Source organism: Zea mays, chromosome 4 (genome assembly GCF_902167145.1).
Source record: "Zea mays cultivar B73 chromosome 4, Zm-B73-REFERENCE-NAM-5.0, whole genome shotgun sequence".
NCBI lineage: Eukaryota > Viridiplantae > Streptophyta > Magnoliopsida > Poales > Poaceae > Zea > Zea mays.
Genome location: NC_050099.1, coordinates 136,354,340 through 136,361,878, shown reverse-complemented (window position 1 = coordinate 136,361,878; position 7,539 = coordinate 136,354,340).

The window sequence follows — 7,539 nt, the reverse complement described above, 5'->3', positions numbered from 1 at the left end:
AGGGGGCTAAGTGTAAATTTTGTGCACTTTTGGACCCAAGTGCAAAAAACATAGTATTAGAGCACCACAAATCATATATTTCACACATTTGAGGATTTGAAAATCAAATTATGGGATTTAGGCTTATTTGCAAAAAAAACGCCACTTAAGCCATATAAGCCTAAGTCTGAAATTCAGTGAGATTAAGGCATATTTGGAGCCTTATATCTCATAATCCATAAAGAATTTGCCTAGGGTCAATACACCAAATTTGAAGAGCTACTATAGGAGCATAACTTTGCTTAAGTGATTAAGCCTTGGTGTCATACAAAATTTGGAGATAAATGGGCTTGAAGTCTAGCTGTTAGTCAGCCATAAGGCTGAATTCTGACTGACAGTGAAGTTAGATGAACTTGGAGATCTATTTTGAGCATGATCCAGTGAGTGTTTGATTGTGGATACTATAACAAAGTTAAATTAGTATTATAGAGCAACAACTTTGTTACAGAAGGATTATCAAGTTGCCACATGAAAATGGGAGAACCAAGGCCTTTAATCTGCTTTGTCAGGCGCTCTGATGGATGGTTTCGATGATACAGTGACTGAATATGATCAGATGCAATGCATCTCGCCGCCGGTGAATCGTGCGCTCGGATTCACGCCGGCTGCCACGATTCGTGCCACGGATAAGTGGATTACGCTTGGCAGTCAAAAGATCTTCAGCGCGGATGAGTTTGGGGCACTGTGGCCGCCCTGTTGCTATGCCCACTTGCCCAGCGACGTGGTCGTGCGGTCATCGCCGAGTCTGCCGTCGTTTTCTCTGGTTGCGCCACGCCTTAAGTAGTTACCACGTCGCTTTGTACCGTGAAGGTTAACCAGTGATCATCATCCGTCTATGACCAGCGATCGCCACGGTAAATCGCCACGGTGACTCATCCCCTCTTCTCGACCGCCAGCATGATTTCTTCAAATCAGGCACCACCGCTTAATGCCCCTATAAATTGATGGCCCGGTCTGCTGCGCCATGTTATCGCAAAGTCAGAGCACCCACTCCCGCCCTCGATTAGCCACTATAACCGGAGAATTTCATTCTTCCCCCAAATCGGTTTTCCGCTGCCGTGAAAGACTCTCACCGTGGTCAGCCTACCTCAGGTTGATTCATGCCCCTCTGTTGAATGTTCTAGCATCTCTAGAGTCTCCTATTGCTTGTAGGCCTGATTGATTGAACTAGATCGTACCGGATTGCCCTGGACACCATCATTTCTTCTCGATTTTTGTCGTCATCATGGTCAAGCGTACTCCGGTCCGGATTAGTGAAATTGGTTGGGGAATTAGAGTCACCCGGGGTAGAATTTGGTGTCAAACAAAGGAAAGGACTAGTCGTTGTGTATTCCGGCCAGTACGAGTTCGCCGGAGATCGGCTTGTCGCCGTCCACCATCGTGGACCCGGCGTTGTGAAGAAACAGAAAAGAAGGGGTCTCGGTGTAAGTGTCAGTGACACATAGGAATAGTGCACAGGACTCTTTACGGATTGTTCGAACAGCCAGGGTCCTCTGTGCAAAGACGCCAGCGCTGGCGCGCGCGGACGCGTTTCGCCTGGGTATGGGCCGTATCGAGCTGGTTTCAGCTTGTTACTATTCACTTTTTTCCTTTTTCTTTTTCTATCAGACTTAGGAAATCCATAGAAAATTATAGAGAAATGAGAAAAATATGAGACTAATTTTGTTGGACTCCTAAGTTTCTCTAGTATTTAAGAAAAATAGTTATAGGATTTTTAGTCCAAACAAAGAATTAATTAGTATTTAAAAGAGCTTAAACCTATACCTCTAGAATTTTAGGAATTATTTAATGACTCCAAAAATCATCAAACTTTTTAGATAAGCTTAATATCATACTTAGAACCCATGGGTAAAGTTTGAATTGCTTTGGATATTGTTTGATGCCTAAACCAAAAAATCCTAGCTCTTTAGGGTAAAAATGTCTAATCCTACTAGGGTATTGACTCAGAAAAACCCTAGTTTCCCTAGAGCACCGTGAAGGTGTATTCAAGATACAACTTGATACCTCTTTTCTATTATTGCATTTTTCATAAGAATCACATGAGCATTCATGGTTATATATAGAGAACGAGGAAGAAGTGACTATTGAAGAGGAAGAGACTACTCCGTCAACAGAAAATCGACCTGTCGGGAACTATTTTTACTTTAACATCTGTGGAACAGAGCCTGACTCTCCTACAACACAAGGCAAGCCCTGGTGCATTTGCCACCTCCTTGCTGTTTAAAACTCTTTATTACTTGAATGATGCATTAGGTGATAGGAGTTGGGTGTTAAACCAATTGCTGCATTTCCTTCCTTGGAACTGTTTAGCATTACTTGATTACCTGTTTTATTCAAAAGGTTCTTCTGATGCTTAGTCCTACTTTAGAAAAAAAATGTTTTGTTTTTAACAAAAGGTGATGCTTCATAGTGGATGGGATGTTTTCAAAAATAAAACTTGATGGTGGATCCATCATGGCCATGATGGGTTCAACATCGGGAAAGAAGTACCTCTGCCAGGTACCAAACTTTGGGTTTGAAATGATAAAGCTGAGATCGGGCGGGTGACTTGCACGAGAAGAGAGTCTCGGTGTAGTGTCTCCGTCTGAGTCGATTAAGGACCGTCTCGATGTGGGCCTGCTGACCGAGGACCCTTTAACTGGTCACAATGCCTCGTCATGGGTAAGCTTTGCCTCGGGCAGACTAATACTAGAAAGGCCAACACGAAATGGGAGTGGAGAGATGGCGAGAGTAGCGTGTACCCTCCGTGGCAAGAGGCTGGACGGTGGTGTATTTGTGCTCTCGGTTGGCGTGAACCCAGTCTGGTCTTAAGAACCCCGGTGGCAAGTTGACATATGCAAGGGTTAAGTGCTGCATATGTCGTGTGATTGGAGATCCTCAGCTGATTATTAATCGATTCGGATCGCCGTTACTTCTCGGACATCAAGACTTGGTGACTGTTTGGTTTACTACCTAACTTGCCACACTTTGCCTAACTTTTCTTCCTAATTTTAGTTCTTCAATTCAAACGACTAACCTTAGGCAAAGTGTGGCACAGTTAGCCACGAACCAAACAGGCCCTTGGTCACTGACTTACACGTAGCATTCTAGTGAACAAGAAGGGTTGATAAAAGTATGGCTAGTATAGGCCAAGTGCTTGAACTAGGGTAGAAAGAACTATAGTGACAGGTAATGACTTAACTTGCTAATAATTCTGGATTTTTAAGGATCCACTATTAGTAAGCATTTTTGCAAAACAGAGTCTTGATTCTTGGTTAAGCCTTACCTTGACTCCCTTAAGCCAGCATATCCTTGAGAGTCTTTTATTTTGACAGGTAAGACTTGTGAAAGTACACTTCGTACTCAGGGTTTTCAAACCCATGTTGTTGTAGGTGATGAAATAGCAGAATTTTGTTGTTTTTGCACTAAGGTGGTCCCAAGGATATTCTTGAGTGGAAACCACCAACCACTGTACATCAAGTTTAAGTTTCCTTGGACTGGCTGGCTATTACCGCAGACTTATCCCGGATTTCTCCAAGATTGTGAAGCCAATCACAAGCCTACTGAAGAATGATACCAAATTTAACTAGTCCTCAAGATACAATGAAGCCTTCGAGCAGCTGTAGGTATTATTGACCACTGCTCCGGTATTAGCTCAACCGAATATTGAGAAGCCTTTTGATGTATACTGTGACGCATCAGGCAGTGTTCTCTGATGTAAGACTTGCGAAAGTACACTTCGTACTCAGGGTTTTCAAACCCATGTTGTTGTAGGTGATGAAACAGAATTTTGCTGTTTTTGCACTCAGGTGGTGCCCAAGGATGTGGTGCCCAAGGACGAACCTCAACGGTAGCGTGGTTGCGGAAGGACGTGGTCCTTCCTTTTGAAAAACATTATACTTTTATGCGGGGGGGGTTGCCTCCCAATGTTGTAATAATAATACTTAAGCACTCTTATGTCCTAGTCATGTAATAATAACACTATTTCTATATTTTAATGAATGTAAATTAAATTATTGTACATCGCTTCCGCTTATTCGTTCCTCCGATGTGTTGTAATATCTGCGTGACGGGTGAAACGCTCTTGGGAAAAGTAAATGATACAGATACCGAACTTGTCGAGTGATTATGTGCATCTAAAGGGTTGTCCGAGATCCGTTGGACAAGGACAACTGTAGGTGGGCCTAATGACTTGGGACGTTCCGTCACAGCTCGTATTGGAGCGAAGCCCATCTCTTCAGATATTATGAAGCATTTCAAAAAGAATTTTCAATACTTATCCAAGAAAATTTCTTTCTTTCTTACCTTGCCACTTTCTGGAAGTACTCATCTTGTAATACCAGGTAATAGAGTGCAATATATAGGAGGTTGGGAATCAACAAAAGTTGATTCCATAATTATCCATGCATCATGTTTAAAAACTATACTAATAAATTTTCCCCCTTATGGAGATATGCCGCGTATGAGGAAAACCGCGCGTAAGTCCATCGGACCTATTGGCGTGCCTCGTCATCAGTTGGCTCCAAGACATGAAGGGAGCAGCAACGACAGCAATGATCCAATCGGAGACTTGGAAGCCCAAGTGGAACAGCTTCGGACAGAGCTACGTCACCAAAACAGGGTGTGGGTAGAAGACAACCAGTGTATAGCTGAGTTGTCAGTCGAAGTCGGCCGCTTGCGGTTTGAGCTCTCCGAATGAGACTCGGTCATTGATTGGCCATCAACTCGCGCTGGATCGCTTGGCATCGTGAAGCAAAAGCTCAAGCTCGTGTGGATGAGCTCATTACGGCCCTTGATTACCTGCAAGTATATTGTAATACACTACATGAGGAAGTACATGTACTGTATGGTCGACTACACTCGGACGTGCCTACCGACCCTGTTGCAATGGGAGTCGGACCATCGGGGACAGCAGGTGAAGGACCTGATGGGGAACTGGATCTTTTTAAGCCCCCTCCTTCTATGAACCTGGCTGATGAGCGGTCTCCTGCAGTAGATAGTGAAGCAACAAAAGATAACAAAGATTAGACTAGTATAGTTTAGGAACTATACCTATGTAAAATAAGTAATGTAGTCATGTTGTACACTTGAGTCTGTATCATTACATCTTGGTAATGTAAAATGATGGTGTGTATCGGCATGTTATATTTTTCCCAAATGTTTCTTTGCCTCAGATGCCATCAAGGACTCGTGCGCATGACGGTGCGGGTACTTCCTGTGGCCGGGAAGATACTCCTAATCCACCACATGTACCACCAACGCTGGCCGAGGCTATCGCTGCCTTGGTCAACGCGACTGCAGATCATACCCGCTTTTTACGTGAGATGGCGGGGAATCAATTCCAAAAGCATGGAGGAAGGGCTCCTCCATAGGGACCGCATGAAACCTCATATCTGGACTTCTCTGAAATGTGTCCCCCACTCTTTGTTAAAGCTGAAGACCCTCTTGAAGCTGATGAGTGGATAAGGGTAATGGAGCAGAAGTTCGGATTACTCCGTTGCACTGAAACACAGAAGCCGTTGTTCGCTGCCCAGCAACTGAGAGGCCCTGCTAGTACGTGGTGGGGAAATTTTATGGCAGTTCAACCAGCCGGACACCAGGTCACTTAGGATGAATTTAAGCTTGCATTCCGTGAACACTATATTCCAGAAGGAGTGCTTCACATGAAACAAGAGGAATTTATTCAACTAAAACAAGGAGGGGATACTGTGATGCAGTATCTCAACAAGTTTAATCATTTATCCCAATATGCAATTGACCAAGTAAACACTGACCTGAAAAATAAGAACTTCTTCATGAGAGGACTCAACGACTGGCTCCAAAGGAAAATGGCTACCTGCCTGGATCTTACATACAGCAGAGCTGTCAGCACGGTGCTAGCAGTAGAAGCCAAGAATACAGGCCAAGGAAAATCTAAGGGATTTGGGGGTGACAGGTCCAATCAGGGACCTAAGAAGCGAACTAGGTTGGTAATCCGACCGTTCAATTAGAATCGTTCTTCGCCTCGTCCACCCTCCTATCCATTCAAACAGCATGTTTTCATTCGCCCTGCCACTGCCCCCACTTCTACAAATCAGCCGAGTGCCCCTGGTGCTCGTTTCCCCGCCCTCCTAGTTCCTCAACTGGCTGCTTCAACTGTGGAAAGTCTGGTCACTTTATAAAAGATTGTCCATATCCGAGGCAGAATAAGTCTAACAATCAGCAGAACTCTGGGAGCTCTAATCAAAGCAAGGGAAACATGGCTCATAATTCAGCAGGCAAAAATGTTAATAAGACTGGGCGAATTTATTACACTCAAGTGGCCACTACACCAGAAGGAGAGCCGGTAATGATGGGTACGTTCCTTGTGGCCAATCACCCAGCAGTCATTCTTTTTTATTATGGTGCTTCACATACATTCATAAGCAAGAAATTCATGGAAAAACATTGCATTCCTTGCACTGAATCAAGGGAAGGGTTTATTATTGATTCGCCCGGGGGACAAATATTTACTAAGGAAGTAGCCTTTCATGTGCCAGTAACATTGGCTGAACGGTATTTTCCCACCAACATGATTGTCTTAAAAGGCCAAGATATAGATGTAATTCTGGGCATGAATTGGTTAGCCCAGCACAAAGCTATCCTTAACACTGATTTAAGGACTATCTGGTTGAGCCATGGCCATGAAGAAGTTCTCTTATCCATCCCTGTAGTTGTCCCAGCAAAACCATTTGGACGGGTCTATGAAGCCATTATCCCAGAAATCCAGGATATTCTGGTAGTATGTGAATTTCCGGATGTATTTCCTGAAGATCTGCCTGGGTTACCTCCAGAAAGGGATGTAGAGTTTGTGATTGAACTGAAGCCCGGTACAGCCCTTATTTCTAGAAGATAGTACCGGATGCCACCAAATGAATTGGTGGAACTCAAGACGCAATTACAAGACTTGCTTGAGAAGGGATTCATTCGGCCCAGTTCATCACCTTGGGGATGTCCCACAATCTTTGTCAAGAAGAAGGATCAAACACTTCGAATGTGCGTAGACTACAGACCCCTTAATGAGGTCACTATCAAGAATAAGTACCCTCTTCCCCGGATCGATATCTTGTTCGATCAACTTACCGGAGCTCGGGTATTTTCCAAGATTGACCTCAGGTCGGGCTACCATCAGATCCGTATTTGACCCAAGGATATACCCAAGACCACATTTACTACGCGGTATGGATTATTCGAATATCTGGTTATGTCCTTCGGCTTGACAAATGCTCCTGCCCACTTCACATATCTAATGAACTCGGTGTTTATGCCTGAGCTGGATAAATTTGTGGTGGTCTTCATTGATGATATCTTGATCTATTCCAAGACTGAAGAGGAGCATGCTAAACATTTACGGATCGTATTAACGTGCTTAAGGGAACATCAATTATATGCTAAATTCAGCAAATGCGCGTTTTGGCTGGAGGAAATCCAATTTTTGGGACATGTATTGTCTGCAAATGGGATTGCGGTTGATCCCAGCAAGGTCAAGGATATTCTTGAGTG